This window comes from Ricinus communis, chromosome 5 (assembly GCF_019578655.1).
Source record: "Ricinus communis isolate WT05 ecotype wild-type chromosome 5, ASM1957865v1, whole genome shotgun sequence".
Taxonomy (NCBI): Eukaryota; Viridiplantae; Streptophyta; class Magnoliopsida; order Malpighiales; family Euphorbiaceae; genus Ricinus; species Ricinus communis.
The window spans coordinates 1,848,011-1,863,649 of NC_063260.1; the positions used below are offsets into that span (position 1 = coordinate 1,848,011).

A 15,639-nucleotide genomic window follows, 5' to 3' on the forward strand; every position below is an offset into this window, starting at 1 on the left:
AGTTTATGCATGCTCCTCGTACCAGCCACTTGGATGCTATTGATAGAATTCTTAGATATCTCAAAAGCACCCTAGGTGAAGGTATTTGGATGAAAAATAACAATACTAATACTATAGTTGGTTTCTCTGATGCAGATTGGGGCAGGAAGCTGTGACAGAAAGTCAACTTCAGGATTCAACAAGTGCTTGTTGACATGGGAATAGAATGCAAAGGCCCGATGAAAATGTATTACAACAATCAAGCAGCCAGGCACATCGCATCAAACCCTGTTCTTCAAGAAAGTACTAAACACATTGAAGTCGACTGCCATTTCATAAGAGAAAAAGTTCAATCTGGAGAAATTGAGACCCCATTCATCAAAAGCCACGAACAGTTGCAGATATTTTTACGAAGGCTCTTAACAAAGCAAACCACCAAAATCTTCTTAGCAAGATGGGTTCTATCGACTTATTCGAACCCATATTGAGAGGGAGTATTGAAGAACTAAACTCTGAAGCAAGAACTTAGGGACCGGACAAGGACCAAAGGTCAAGGCCTCAGGTCTGTACAGCAGAAAGCTGTACAGACATCTCATCACAGGCCTGTGAAGCAAAAAAGAGCAACCTTTCTTTACTAAGGAAAAAAGGTCGCTTCTACCTTTCCCAATCTAGAAGAGAATGTTGATATAGATTATAAGGGGACATTAGATAGCTTAAGGACCGTTACCCCTCAGGATTTATATAACAGATTATACTCACACTTGTAATCTCAGGATTTTACTTGTAAAATCATCACAAATCAATAAAACTCACAATCGCAATTTCTTCACCTACTGTAAGTGAAGCAATTGGAGGTTCTCGCTCCTCTCTTAGGTTTGCAATTGTTGTAAGAGCTCTCAAAGAGAGGAAAAGACTTGGATTTAATGCCATTTAGTTGCTGAATTATGCATAAACTCCATGATCTTATCCCTCAGTTCTTAAGCATTGTCCACATATAATTTTCCCTTGTACCTTAAAATGCCTTGAGTGAAAGGGTAGTGACTCTTAGCATTCTTACATATTGCCAAAGATTGAATAAGACTCTGAGCTTCCTCTTGATCATCCCAAGCTTCCTGGACAGGGCATCACCCAATCGATTTTCCACTCCTTTCCTATAAAGAATATTGTAGTCTAAGCCAAATAATTTCGTCATTCCTTTAGCTTGAATGTAAGTGTGCATTCGCTGTTGCAGCAAAGGTTTAATACTTTCATGAACAGTTTTGATTAGAAAGTGAGTGTTCCTAGGTAATGTCTTCATTTTGAAAGAGCAAAGAGGATTGCCACCTCCTTCTCATATATGGAAGCATCTTAATGCCTTAAGCTTAGTGGCTTGCTGATGTATGCTAGAGGCTTGTGGTCTTGCATTAACACAACCCTAATACCCTTGTGACTTGCGTCATTTTCCAACATAAATGGCCTAAAAGAATCACGTAGTGACAGAACTGGGGCCTTGCACATAGCATCCTTCAATTCTTGAAATGTCCTCTTTGCAACCTTCCTCCATCCAAAAGCATCTTTCTTCAATAACTTTGTGAGCGACTTGGTTATAATTCCATAATCTTTTACAAGTTTCTTGGAGTATCCAATAAACCAAGGAACCCCCTTAGAGACTTCAAATCTGTTGGCACAGGCCACTTCACCATAGCTTCTACCTTGCTTCCATTAGTCATCACCGCTTCTCTGTTCATGGCATGACTAAGATACTCAACTTGTTGATGTGCCTATACACTCAGGACTATAGATGAGTGTATCATAAAAAAAAATAAATAAATAAACTTCCTAAAGTAAGGTTCAAAAATTGGAGTTCATGAGGGATTGAAATGCTGCTAGAACATTTGTGAGGCTAAAGGGCATGACAAGAAACTCAAAATGCCTTGTTCATATTCTAAAGGCAGTCTTATGAGTATCAGAAGGCTTCATCTTGATCTAATGATGGCCAGATGATAAGTCCAGCTTTGAGGAAATCGTAGCACCCTTGAGTTCATCGAGTAGATCACTAATAATGGGTATAGGGAACTTATTTTTCCCTGTGACAGCATTCAACTGCCTGTAATCCACTCAAAACCTCCATGTCCCATCCCTCTTCTTAACCAGCAGCACAAGAGAGTAAAAGGATTGTTGCTTGCCTAAATTATTAAATTTTTCAGCATTTCTTGGACTTGTATCTTTCTATTTTTTCTTTCTAGAAATGGGGATAACGATAGGGCCTAATATTGACTGGTTGAGTTCCTGGTTTAGTAAGGGAGGGTAGTTGGCTTTTGAAAGATTGGGTTGTATTTGGTGATCAAGCTGTAAATGGAGGGATGAACTGGTGGTGTAGAGTTTGTGATTTTTGTTACTGGAGAATCTCTTCTAACACAGAATTACATGAGATTGAGAATAATTGCACTGACGTCTGGTTAAAAGCCTTCTGGAGAAAATTTTGAAACTTCCCGCAGGCCGTCATTATGAGAAGTTAATTCCACTTGCTTCTCTTCCTTTTCGAAGGACAGTTTCATGTTCACAAAGTCAAAAACCATTGGACCGAACTGCTTCATCCAGTCAACACCCAGCATCATGTCACGACCACCTAGTTTTAAGATTCTGAAATTGAATCTAAATTCAGAGTCTTGCATTACCCAAGTAAATGCCTCACACTTAGTTTTACTGATCATATTTTGTCTATTAGCTACTGTGACCCATAGCGTTTTAGCCTTGACAGTCTGAACCCCACCCTCCTTCACCAACTTTGAGTCTACAAAGCTGTGTACTCCCACTGTCAACTAGGATAACTATTTCCTTACCACTCACCTTGCCCTTGAGCTTAAGAGAGTTGGCAACCTCTCTGCCCTTAACGGCATGCATGGATATTTCCATGTTTTGATCATCATTTTCCAGTTCTTCAATTTCTTGACACGTTTCTTCCTCCTTAATTACAGTTAAAGCATTAATTACTTAGTTTTGCACTGATGACCTACAAAGTATTTGTCACCAAATTTATAACAAATGCCTGAATTCCTCTTAAAGGTTTGAGTTGAATTTTTAAAATTAGTTTGATTTCCAGGATGTGCTTTGATAGTGTTTGGGAGACTAGCTGTAGGTATTGAAAGGGTATTGACAAGGGAAGGTTTAATGTTTGGTTTAGGTGGAAATTTGCTGGTGTTGGTTCTGATAGTACTGTGTTTGGTTTTGAACATGGTTGATATAGATTGCTCTTGCAATCTAGCCTGTTCCCATGTTTGAATTAGAGTACTGGGTCTGAAAATTTTGACCATAGGTCTAAGTTCTTTACTGAGGCCACTTATAAAGCCAGGGGTAGTGTTTAAGCATCAAGGATTTCAACTCCTCAAATTTTTCTCGGTATTCCTCTACATTTCTTCTCTATTTTATCTTGCTGAATTCCTCCACCACATCAGTGACTTTAAGTTATCCAAATCTCTGGCCAAATTCCTCTGCAAACTCCTCCCAGGTTTTCTCTCCATTTTGACCCTACCACCCATGAAATCACACATCTGCCCCATCTCCCAAGTACAGTGATGCTAAATCGATTTTTTATCCTTAGGAATCTTATACAGCTAAAAGTATTTCCGACACTTTCTCACCCAAGATCTAAAGTTGGTTCCCATGAACTGAGTCAATTCTAGTTTAGGCATCCATGGAATTCTATTACCACTATTATTGGCACTGCTAGACTCTCCTATGTGCTGAAAAACAGAAGAAATATTAGCAGGCAGGATACATTTTCCATCGACTCCAAGCTTAGTACCTCCAATAGTGAACTGCTTCGGGAACATTGCTGGGTTGGATGTCTGAGCATGTTGTTGATTTTTTGAATTTGAAAAGACTTGAGCAAGATTTTTCATCGTTTCAGCATTTAACTCATCTATTACTGCAGTCTGTTGAGAGGTTTGAATTTCTTGCTGGACAGAATTCCGCTCCTGCCTTCTATGGCCCTCTAATTGATTGTACATTTTCCTCATAAACTCCTGATTTCTTTAATATATTACTTGCACATGTACCTCTAGATCATGAAATTGTTGTATTTCAATAATGGTTGCTTTTGCAGCTTCAGTGTTTTTAGCAACTTCTGCTGCTTTAATAGTTTTAGGAGCCGTTGAAGGGTGCTTTCGAGCCATCTGTAATAGTTGAATGAGGGTACTATCAAAGATTAGAATGCTTTGATACCAAATTATCAAGTTCCTGGCTCATGTAAGGTCAAGCACCTGTACTGATATAGCAGCGGAATAAGAATTATGTTTGCTGAGAATAGGACAGAAACATTGATGGTAAAAGAAAAAGAAAGAAGAAAGAATAAAGAGCAGAGAATAAAGAGAATATGGAGTATAATAATGATTATTGATAATTGTCTGATGATCACTAATCAATAACTTCCTACTATATAGGTCCCAATCATTGCTAGAATCATCCTGAAATATTGCGACTCATTATGACATCCAAGACAGACAAAATAGAATAGCAAACAAAGGAGCAAGGAAAATAACCAACTAGCAAAATGACAAAATAAGCTAACAACCAATCTTCTCAGTTGAAATTCCTTCTCTAATACTCATTTCCGTTAGACACTCCTGCTTTTGTAGGCAGTATAACTGGTATATCAATTCCATTGCTGACTTGGCAAGCTGACTGATTTAGCATTATTACAGCTCAAGAACAACTTCATATAAAAAATGCAAACACATTAAAATGATGGCCAAACTTGCCGCAAGGATTGGGCAATGCTCTCACATTGCAACCCTCCTCCTTGATCTGGAATTTAGAGTCGGCTCTGTATTTACAATAAGCGGAGTTACATGCATGTATACAAACACATAAACAGACAGATGAGAACTGGAAGATTTAGGAGCCATACCTACACAATATCTTACCTAGCACCAAATCTATCACATTACATCCTCTGATTCGAGCAGTGTATGTAAGAACTCGGCGGTAAGCATGAGTGAGCTCATTCATTGTGTCCCTGGTTCAAGACTAGGGGCTGCAATTTCTTAGCTTTACAAACGAATGAGTTAAGAACCCCACTTCCAACAAAGTAACATTAGTGTTATATTACAGTAAAAGAATAAAATCAGTGAACAGAATCATACCAACTCTGCTCAGTTCGATTCAACTCGATTTAAATTTTTATTTTGTTTCAGTTCAATTCTGTTTCCAAAACCCCTGCTTGATTCAGGCATGGGACCGATAGTATTTACCCAAAGGTACGTACATACATATACAACAGACAAGAATAGATAAGATAATGGCTTTTGCAAGACGGGAATCTTTATATAGCAAGAATAAATCGGGACTACAACTAGGCACCTTTTATGATTTCCAGAAGTTGGAGAGCACATTGATCTCCAATTTTGAATAACCAGTATAGAGAAAATATGGGAACCAGGATGATAGGATGAACTTTAACAGGGTCTCGGTCAGGATCATACTCACCCTCCGTTCCCTCTCACATTGCAACCCTCCTCCTTGATCTGGAATTTAGAGTCGGCTCTGTATTTACAATAAGCGGAGTTACATGCATGTATACAAACACATAAACAGACAGATGAGAACTGGAAGATTTAGGAGCCATACCTACACAATATCTTACCTAGCACCAAATCTATCACATTACATCCTCTGATTCGAGCAGTGTATGTAAGAACTCGGCGGTAAGCATGAGTGAGCTCATTCATTGTGTCCCTGGTTCAAGACTAGGGGCTGCAATTTCTTAGCTTTACAAACGAATGAGTTAAGAACCCCACTTCCAACAAAGTAACATTAGTGTTATATTACAGTAAAAGAATAAAATCAGTGAACAGAATCATACCAACTCTGCTCAGTTCGATTCAACTCGATTTAAATTTTTATTTTGTTTCAGTTCAATTCTGTTTCCAAAACCCCTGCTTGATTCAGGCATGGGACCGATAGTATTTACCCAAAGGTACGTACATACATATACAACAGACAAGAATAGATAAGATAATGGCTTTTGCAAGACGGGAATCTTTATATAGCAAGAATAAATCGGGACTACAACTAGGCACCTTTTATGATTTCCAGAAGTTGGAGAGCACATTGATCTCCAATTTTGAATAACCAGTATAGAGAAAATATGGGAACCAGGATGATAGGATGAACTTTAACAGGGTCTCGGTCAGGATCATACTCACCCTCCGTTCCCCTTTTTCTAAAAGAAAGTACTGGAACAATCCTCTACTTCACATTAGCGTGCAGTCTTGCATCTATAAACAAGCACGACATCAAACAGAAGATTTACCATCAGCAAGTTAACAATAACATGCAGAGCACAGCTGGACAAGAAAACAAGAAAACAAGAAAGCGAAAGGCCACCATACAATTAAACAGGAAAGATTTTGGAAGCCAGAAAACCTGTATCCAACGGCGATGAGATTCTTTTGGAAAGATATGAAAATCCAAGCAGATTAATGAAGAGAGGAAGTAGACTCGAAGCTCAACAATGGACTTCTCCATATGCAGAGCTCAACAAATAGAGACACTTACTGATCAAAATTGCAATTTCAGTCCTTAATTGACAACAGTGAATTTTCAATGTACGTTTCTGATTAACACTAACAACATCCTGGATCACGCAAAAAGAACAGGATAGCAACGAGTCATGTCCAGTAGCTCCACATATTGGAAAAGACCTTGGACAGTATGCTGAATTCTAAAATTCTTGGTTCAAGCAGAAATTTGGAAATAATAGGTAAGGCATTAAAAAGTTCCTCCTGAATGTCTGTCCATATTTTTCTTAAGCAATGGAGTGAAGATTGAGTATACATTTTTTTTCCAAAGACTATAGAGAAGGAGAATGACATAACTATAACACAAACTCAAGAAAACAGAAGTTCTAAAAGAGGAGGAATGGAAAAGAAAAAATATTACGGAAGCAACCAAAAATCAAAATTGAAGTTAAGAAACAGGTTTGCTCAAAACAAGAGGAACTTCCGAGAAAGAGCCAAGTTCTGCAAGGAAAAGAGAAACAATAAAAGGTCCTACGTGATTTGTCCTTGATTGGAAGTATTAGACCGTAAAAATCTGCAATATTACTTCTAATGTTGTTGGAGTATTCAATGGAGACCCTAAACAAACAAACAAAAAACACGATACACAGATACATATTTTGTCCACTTACAACCGTAATTTGGAAAGCAAATTGAACATTAATCAATCAAATTCCCAGAAAAATTGGAGCTCCTTCAGGATTATCATGCTCTAGTAACAATGGATTGGAGGGAAGAGACCCTGAAAGAAGAGGTGAAAAATAGCCTTCTAGAGTTCCACTCAAAAATGAAGCAAACAATACAGTAAGGCAAAAAAGAATTTCTTGATTTACACATATCAATTCAGTCCAGTGTGAGCAAATCGTGAAAATATATAAAACCAGACCAACTCAAGTTATTCTATATATGGACAAAGGAAATTATAATTAATGCTAAACACGAAAAAAACTCTATGATCATAAAGCAAAAGTCCTCTATTATAAGCCCATGAAATCCTGGAAAATCACACAATTAATAGTCAAAATCCACAACTATAAAAAAAAGAACACGAAATTATAGAGAAATTTAAGAGAAAATATGATCAAGATCTACGCCAACCTATTTTTTCAATTTTAGCGCATATATCTCCGCAAGCTGTTGGGATCCTTAACCAACACTCAAAACATAACTTAGAAAGTGAGGTCGAAGAAAGCCATTTTGCAATCATTTTTCCCACAAAAGCTCTACGTACTGATGAAATCCTGTTAAATCATATTTGCCAACAGTCACAAAAATTTCAAAAAAGATCCAAAAATCCCATTATGAATATGTTTCTTTATGGAATGGAATCCTGAAAGATCAAACAATCAATACTCGAGATATAACTTAGAAAGTGAGGTCGAAGAAAGCCATTTTGCAATCATTTTGCCCACAAAAGCTCTACGTACTGATGAAATCCTGTTAAATCATATTTGCCAAGAGTCACAAAAATTTCAAAAAAGATCCAAAAATCCCATTATGAATATGTTTCTTTATGGAATGGAATCCTGAAAGATCAAACAATCAATACTCGAGATCCTTAGAACACATACAATACATACAATCAAACCATCTCAAACTGAGTTCTCCATTTGCATAGGAAGTAATAATGGTGAACTCAGACCAACACATACAACAAACAAAAAACAAGACAAGAGAGCACCCAGATCCTACTCTTCACCACCGTGTTTGTCCACATTTATAAAATCAAAGCACCCGTTTCCGTCACACAATCTATACTCAAACTCCTACTAAAGAGCTATAATCACAAATTATAATTATAGAATACTTACAAAAATCGGGGGCACCCGTTAACAGTGTCTGTGTGTACTCCCGACACAAACAACAGACCACTATAGAGTGAGCAACCAAATCTCCAGTTTTAAATTAGTTATATTCACGGACTAAAGAATGCAAACAGCAGCCCAAAAAAATTATAGAGAATTTCTTAGAGCCATAGTGATTGATAGACAATTAAAGCTGCAAGCAAAGCAACAGGAAAAATAAAGTAACCATCTTTAAGATTTTCTAAGAAAATAGACTAAGAGATAATCGATCAAGAGGCTAATCTCTATGTTTAGGCCACTAGCTAAAAGTAAAACTGAGTAGAAAAATTATGGTGATTCAAACCAGACATGGCGACAAATAAAGCTGAGGAGTCCAATCAAAGTCCTCGAGTGTTCAAAGAAGACCCTAAGAAAAAAAAAAAAAACCATGATACACACTTGATTTGTACACTTACAACTGTAATTTGGAAAGCAAAATAAACATTAATCAATTAAATTCCCAGAAAAAATTAAAACTCCTTCAGGATTATAATGCTTTGGTAACAATTTGGAGTGAAGGGAATCCCAAAAGAATAGGAAGAAAGATAGCCTTCCAAAGTTCCACCCAAGGATGAAGGAAATAACACAGCAAGGAAAAAAGAAAATTCAGTTCAATTTGCCAAACCCTGGAAACACACAAAATTAGACCAACTTAAATTATTCTATATATGTACAAGGGAAATTATAATTAATGCTAAACACAAAGAGATATAAAAAGAAAACAAAAACTCTTATGATCATAACAAAAAGATCCTCTATTATAAGCTGATGAAATCTTGGAAATTTACAAAATTAATACTCAAATTCCACAACTATAAAAGATGAAGACGAAATTATAGAGAAATTTAAGAGAAAATGTGATCAAGATCTACGCCAAACCATTTTTTCAATTTTAGTGCACATATAGCTCCCCAAGCTGTTGGGATCCTGAAAAATCACATAACCAACACTCAAAATCTGCCATCGTGAAGAATTTATGAAAAGGTAACTTAAAAAGTGAGGTCGAAGAAAACCCATTCTGCAATCATTTTGCCCACAAATTGCTTTACGAGCTGATGACATCCTGTTAATTCACATTCGCTAACAACCATTCGAATCTCAAAAGAAAGATTCAAGAAATCCAATTATGAATTTTTAGACCCGATACTGCTCCATATTGCTTTATGGAATCCTGAAAAATCAAACAACCAATACTTAAAATCCATTGCTATCAAGAAGCATAAAAGAGAAATACTGTCAAGAGATTTAAGAAAACTAATTTTTCCAATCTCTGCCCATATATCTTTGCACGAGTTGATGGATTAATGGAATTGCATAACCAATGCTCAGAATCTCCCATTAAGTGGAATTGCATAACCAATGCTCAGAATCCCCCAATATTCAAAATGGATGCTTATTAAAAAGCATAAATATAAGTCCATCCTCATGTCAGAATTTGGACTACTAAGAAGAAGGCAACCAACACTGATTCTCCATTTTAGTATCGTTTTAGAGATGCAGAAATCAACAACCTCAAAAGGTTGTATAAATATTTTGCTCTTAATCTCTGCGTAGCAGATGATATGTTTCAGACGCCTCCATGAGATACTTAATCAAACAATTCGCAAATTGTTAATGAGATTAACAGTATTCAAAATCCCAACGGTCGCACTAACAGTGCTCAAAATCGATGCTTATCAAAAAGCATAAACCAGTTTCAATCAGATGGAATCCTGAATGGCAGGAGAATCCATCTGAGTAGAAGGCAACCAACCAACTGAATCTCCATTTGGTAATGTTTCAAGGATGCAGAAGTCGTACAAATTTTCTGCTCTGAATCTCTGTGCTAGCATGATCATATGTTTTAATGGAATAACCAAACAATTAGCAGATTGTCAAAAGTTCCGCAACCCAAATTCACTCTGCCAAAACCAAAATCCTTTAAATCCGCTTACTTCAACTCTACCACCACAAGTTCCAAAAATATTAGGTTAAACCAATAATAGACGAACAAATGTAAATTCACAACAAATCAAATCACGAGTTCTATCGAATCAACAAGCCTGGAAGCAAAATTCCGATTTAAAATATATGATAACTCAGTTCGAGAGACGAGGCGATGGCAAATTACTCGACGTAATGAACGCTTATTTAAAAGATTTTTATCAGAGACCAGACTCGACCGAAAGGAGTAACAAAGTTACCGTGCGCAGTTGTAAAAAGAGGCGATGATTGGCATTGAAGGGAAGTAGTATTTATAGAGGGCGATGATTGGAGTGGAAGGCCGAGATTAAGTTTTGAATGATGATATGAACGAGTAGGATTTAATTTAGTAAATAGAGGCGGTCACTTAGGACAACTGTTTTGGCTCGACTCTTACGCTCTCTATCCCTAATTGGGACTAGAAATTTTCTTTTCTGGATAGACATCGAAATATAAAATGGAAAAGATTAATACAGCTGTCAATTTCCTTTTTCTAAATAATCATAACGGTCACATTCTCCATCCCATTATTCACAATTTCCTTTTCTGGATTATACGGTTATTATTATTACTATTTTATAAAATAAATTCTATAAAATATAATTTTAACATTTTATAATACTTTAGAAAACATGCTAAATATTTTTAGGTGTCTCTTTCTTTAAAATGATTAATATTTTAAAATTTTTATTAACATAATACTATAAAAATTTCAAAATATATAATACATATATATTTTTTAATTTTTAATTTAACTAACACTATAAGTATAATTAAAATTACTATTTTCAAATTAAGATATTAATTATATTATTTTAAAAATATAAATATTTTTTAATTTATATTAATATATTTGACATATAAAAAATTATTTTTATATATTTTGATATATAAAATTTTACTCTATATATATATATTTATTTTTAATATTTAAAATTTTTATTAATTTATTAATTAATAAGCACATTTCTAATTGATAATTTAAATTTTAAAAAATAACAATGATTAATCCTACAAAATAATAATTTAAATTATATTTTTAATATTATATTAATAATAAATTAGTTTTTAATTAAACAATAAAATCAATTATATTTATAGTATCTTTTTAAAATAATTTTATAATATTACATCAATAAAATTTAAAATATCAGAATTCAATTTAAAAAAGATTCCTAAAAATATTTTATTTTTTATTTTTTAATTATTATAGACATTTATATTTTTTATGTAAGCTCAATTTATAATTAAAATTTATGATTAAGAAAATAAAAATCGTGCAACGTATAAATAAATTAGTTATTATTAATTTGATTATAAACATTTTTGATTCAAGAATTTGAATTTATATATAAAATTAACTAATATTAAAATAAATATATAATAAAATGAAATAAAAATATAATTAAGAGTAAATTATATAAAATGATAATATTTTATTATATAATTAATTATTATATTAGTTATATTTATATATATTAATATTAAAAATATAATTGATATATATATTTTAGAATTGAGAATTATACTTTAATAAAAAAAGTAACTCAATAGTTGACATTTTAATTATATTTTATATATAAAATTAGTACATTATATAAATAAATATACTAAAATTGCTATACCTATTTAATTCATATCTTAAGGTATTTCTGCTCAGATGGTATATATTTAATATTATTTATAGATTTATATTACTAATGGGACTTTTAAAAAAATTTGTCAATTTTGTTATTATATATCACCTCATAAATTAATTAATCTAATTCATTGATCTTTGAACCGCTTACAAATTAATTAATCTCATATTAATTTATCGAAATTCTATTGTAACTAGATAACTTACTATTATTTTGGATTGGTTCGTAAATCTTCAACGATGTAAAACAGTCTTGCTTTTATTCATATTTCAATCCCGATTTAAAAGATTTTATAAAAATTTGTTAACATACATATACAGAGCAGTGTGTATCTTGTAGGTTTAATTAAAAAAATCAAGACCTTTAGTACTTTTCTCATCACATTTTGTAATATAATTTTATAATTTGATCCATAAAGTTCTAAGTGAATTAAATTAATCTTACATAGCAATCAAAATTTAAGTGTTTTTAAAAAATTTACGACTCATATAAAAATATATTAGAAATAATAGACTCTATAATTAAAAATAGTTGCCAATTTGAGTTCTTTAAAGAAGAAGGTCTTAGTTATTTTTATGCTTATGTTTTATATTCAAGCTCGATCATGGAAAGACAATGAGAGCATATTTTGGACGTCGATTTACTAAACTAGTCAAAACTCTTAAACTGTGAAAGAAAATATTAGCATTGCTATGTTAGATATATAAAGAAGTTAAATAATAGCTTATATATATGTTTAATTTAATTTATAAATTTAAAATTTATGGTAATTTACTATTTGATATAGTATGATAACTAAATTTTTTGGGTTTAAATAGCAATTTGTCCCATGAATTTGTTAGCTAGGTCCAAATTACTCCAAAATTAATTTATTGATCCAATTGCTCTACACATTTGATAAACTAGTTGTTTCGCCCCAAATTTAGGAGAATGGACATCGCACGCATTTATGGGTAAGTAAGTTATAATAAAAATATATAAAATAAGACTAAGTTCATTTTTTTCTTTTTCCATCTTTAATTTCTTTTATTCTTTTCTTTTATTTCTTGAAGAATTTCTTTTCTCAACAAATTAAAATCATTATTATATAAATCTATTAGAATTGGATCATATATAATTTGATACATATTGTACATATATACAAAGAAAACAAAAATTATTTCAATATAAATTAATTATAGAATTTTTTCAAGAAAAATCACAGATAAAACAATTGAAATGGAAAAAGAAAGATAGAGCACCATCATCCTAAACACTGCATACTCTTCATCGACCGCCACCGCCACAACCACCATCATCATTCTCCACCATCTTTATTTTCTCTCCGTAATTGTCACAAACACCATATCTATAACTTAAAACAATTCAATTTATAATATATAAAATAAATGAAGAAAAAGAAATATTTCAAAGTAAAATGAATTTATAGATTAGAGAGAAATTGAAAAAAAATTCATCTAACATTGGATTTGCCTTATAAAATCACATGCTTTTCTATCGTTAAAGCTCTATCTCTGCTGCAGCTTTTCTTTATCCACCTTTATTTTACTTTATTGCTTCAACTCTATAACAATATCAATCACTCATTTCTCTTGTCATATTTTCATTAAAGGCATAATCTAATAGCACTTTCAATATTAGCTTTCGAAACCCATTTCAAATCAGCACATATGGGTATGACTATTGTTGATGAACATATATGGGTATGGTTGTTGGATGGTTGTTGTGCTATGGCGATGACTTTTGCACGATGGCGAGGGCGAGGCTATGACTTCTGTATGAGATGATGATGAGGCGACGATGAGACCGCGACTTCTGCGGGATGGCTCCCTCTTGGAGATGGGTATATTCATTAATGAGTTTAAGTTGAGACCACGTTTTTCTTAAAGCATGTTGTGTTATTTATTGAATTTGGAGTTCAAATTTTGTTGAATTTTGGAGATGAAGAGACAATAGAGAGTAGAAGAGAGATAGAAAATAATTGACTTTATTTTATTTTTCATGTTTTTATTGTTATAAAATTGCTTATTTAATTTTTTTTATTATTAATAAGCGCGTGTCTTACCCGCGCATGGCTAAGACTAGAGCAAGGGGTGAATTGCCTAAATTGTCAAATGTGCTGAATAATTTGACCATGATTTTTAATTTGGGGTTGATTGAACTTGGCTTACAAGTTCAAGGGGCAAATTGCTACTTAAGCCAGATTTTTTGAATGCGTTAAATCTGCCGTACCATATCGCAGAATGGGATTATTAATCGATGAAGACGAAAGAAACTCACTTGAAGAACAAAATAAAGCTTGAAATGTAGAAATTGATGGTTTACAAACTGACAGCCTCTTAAAAGAAACATTGGCAATATAAGAAGCTCTTGAAATATGCTGATGATCTAAATGTAGCAAATCACAATTTGGTGTACCTTATAGTATTGAATGCACAACTTATTATCGACAGTAAGAAATTGGAAGATGATTTCATACTGTGATAGAAGTTTACTAATGAGTAGAAAATCCTCTGGATTGTATTTTTTATAATCATTACTCTCATTAATGTAGTTAGAGCTGTAAAATCTTCATCAGTTGAATAGGCAGAAGGTGTTGCTTTCTTTTTATGTAGCTAACTATGGTTAGTTTTGATGTTTTACATGTTAAGGATTATGATTTTGTGATGCTTTATTTGTAAAAGGCTATAATTAAAAGTTATTAACTAGTTTTATATATGCAGTTGCTCGGTGCTTGAATAGTAGACTAATTAAGATAGTTGTTGTCATTATACCATAACCAAACAACTAGCGATTAATACTAAGAGACTATACCGAGCATCATAATGAGGATCATATATAAATAAGTATAAGATAACCTATATCAAATAAACAAGATATATCTAATATAATAATTATTAATTTTAATTTATATTACTGCTATGTTAGATTAAAATTTATAAAAAAAAAGTATGACAAAGAAATTAAAATAGAAATTATTATATTGAATGAGATATTTTAGTGTTATATAATATATTAATTCATTATGTGAAACTCATTTGAAAATTCTATTTATTTTATTAAAATTTAGTTTAGCTATAACTAATTTCACATAAATTTAGTTATGTAGAATTTTTATTTTGTTTAAAGAACTAAAATTTAAATTTACTAATGAATCTTATAAATCTTATGAATTTTAATAACGTACGTGATATGGGTTTGTATCAAATTAGTGATTTAACAAAAAAAAAAAAAGTTTTGAATGATCAAAAAATAACTTTTCTTTAAGATAATTACTTTTTGTCTCTAATTTTTATTTTAATATACGAGGTACTTTATGTATCGCTATTATTATATTAATTTTTTAAACATTTTTATAAAATTAATTATTATATTTTTTATATTCAAATCAACCCGTCAAATGATTAAATTAATAAATAATATTTTAATTCGATCATTGTTCTTTTTAAACCGGCTAAAGTAGAAAAATTTTCTAATTTATCACTCAGCTGAATTTAATCTTCTAAGTTATTTAAGCTCAATTTAATTTTTTATGCCATACTATAACGTCCGTAACTCACTTTATTTCAAAACGTTACATGCTAAATTAGTAGTCAAGGTGAAAATAGCCAAACTGAGCCTTATTCGGTTATTCCTAAAATATTATCGTTTTCTCACACCACTGAAACGACGTAG

At 32.5% G+C, this 15,639-nt stretch overlaps 1 long non-coding RNA gene across 26 annotated transcripts; it reads right to left on the minus strand.

Moving 5' to 3' along the window:
- Positions 1–4,323: 4,323 nt before the first annotated feature.
- On the minus strand, positions 4,324–10,738 carry LOC107262086. Of its 26 annotated transcripts, none has more exons than XR_007216184.1 (4): positions 6,039–10,700; positions 5,822–5,894; positions 4,868–5,705; positions 4,324–4,783 (listed from the first exon to the last, which is right to left on the minus strand). It is a non-coding gene; the product is annotated as an uncharacterized LOC107262086 (long non-coding RNA). The 26 variants fall into 26 exon arrangements; XR_007216183.1 differs by having other exon boundaries at positions 4,868–7,759; positions 7,884–7,955; positions 8,667–10,698; XR_007216180.1 differs by having other exon boundaries at positions 4,868–7,759; positions 7,884–7,955; positions 8,330–10,698.
- Positions 10,739–15,639: the final 4,901 nt, after the last annotated feature.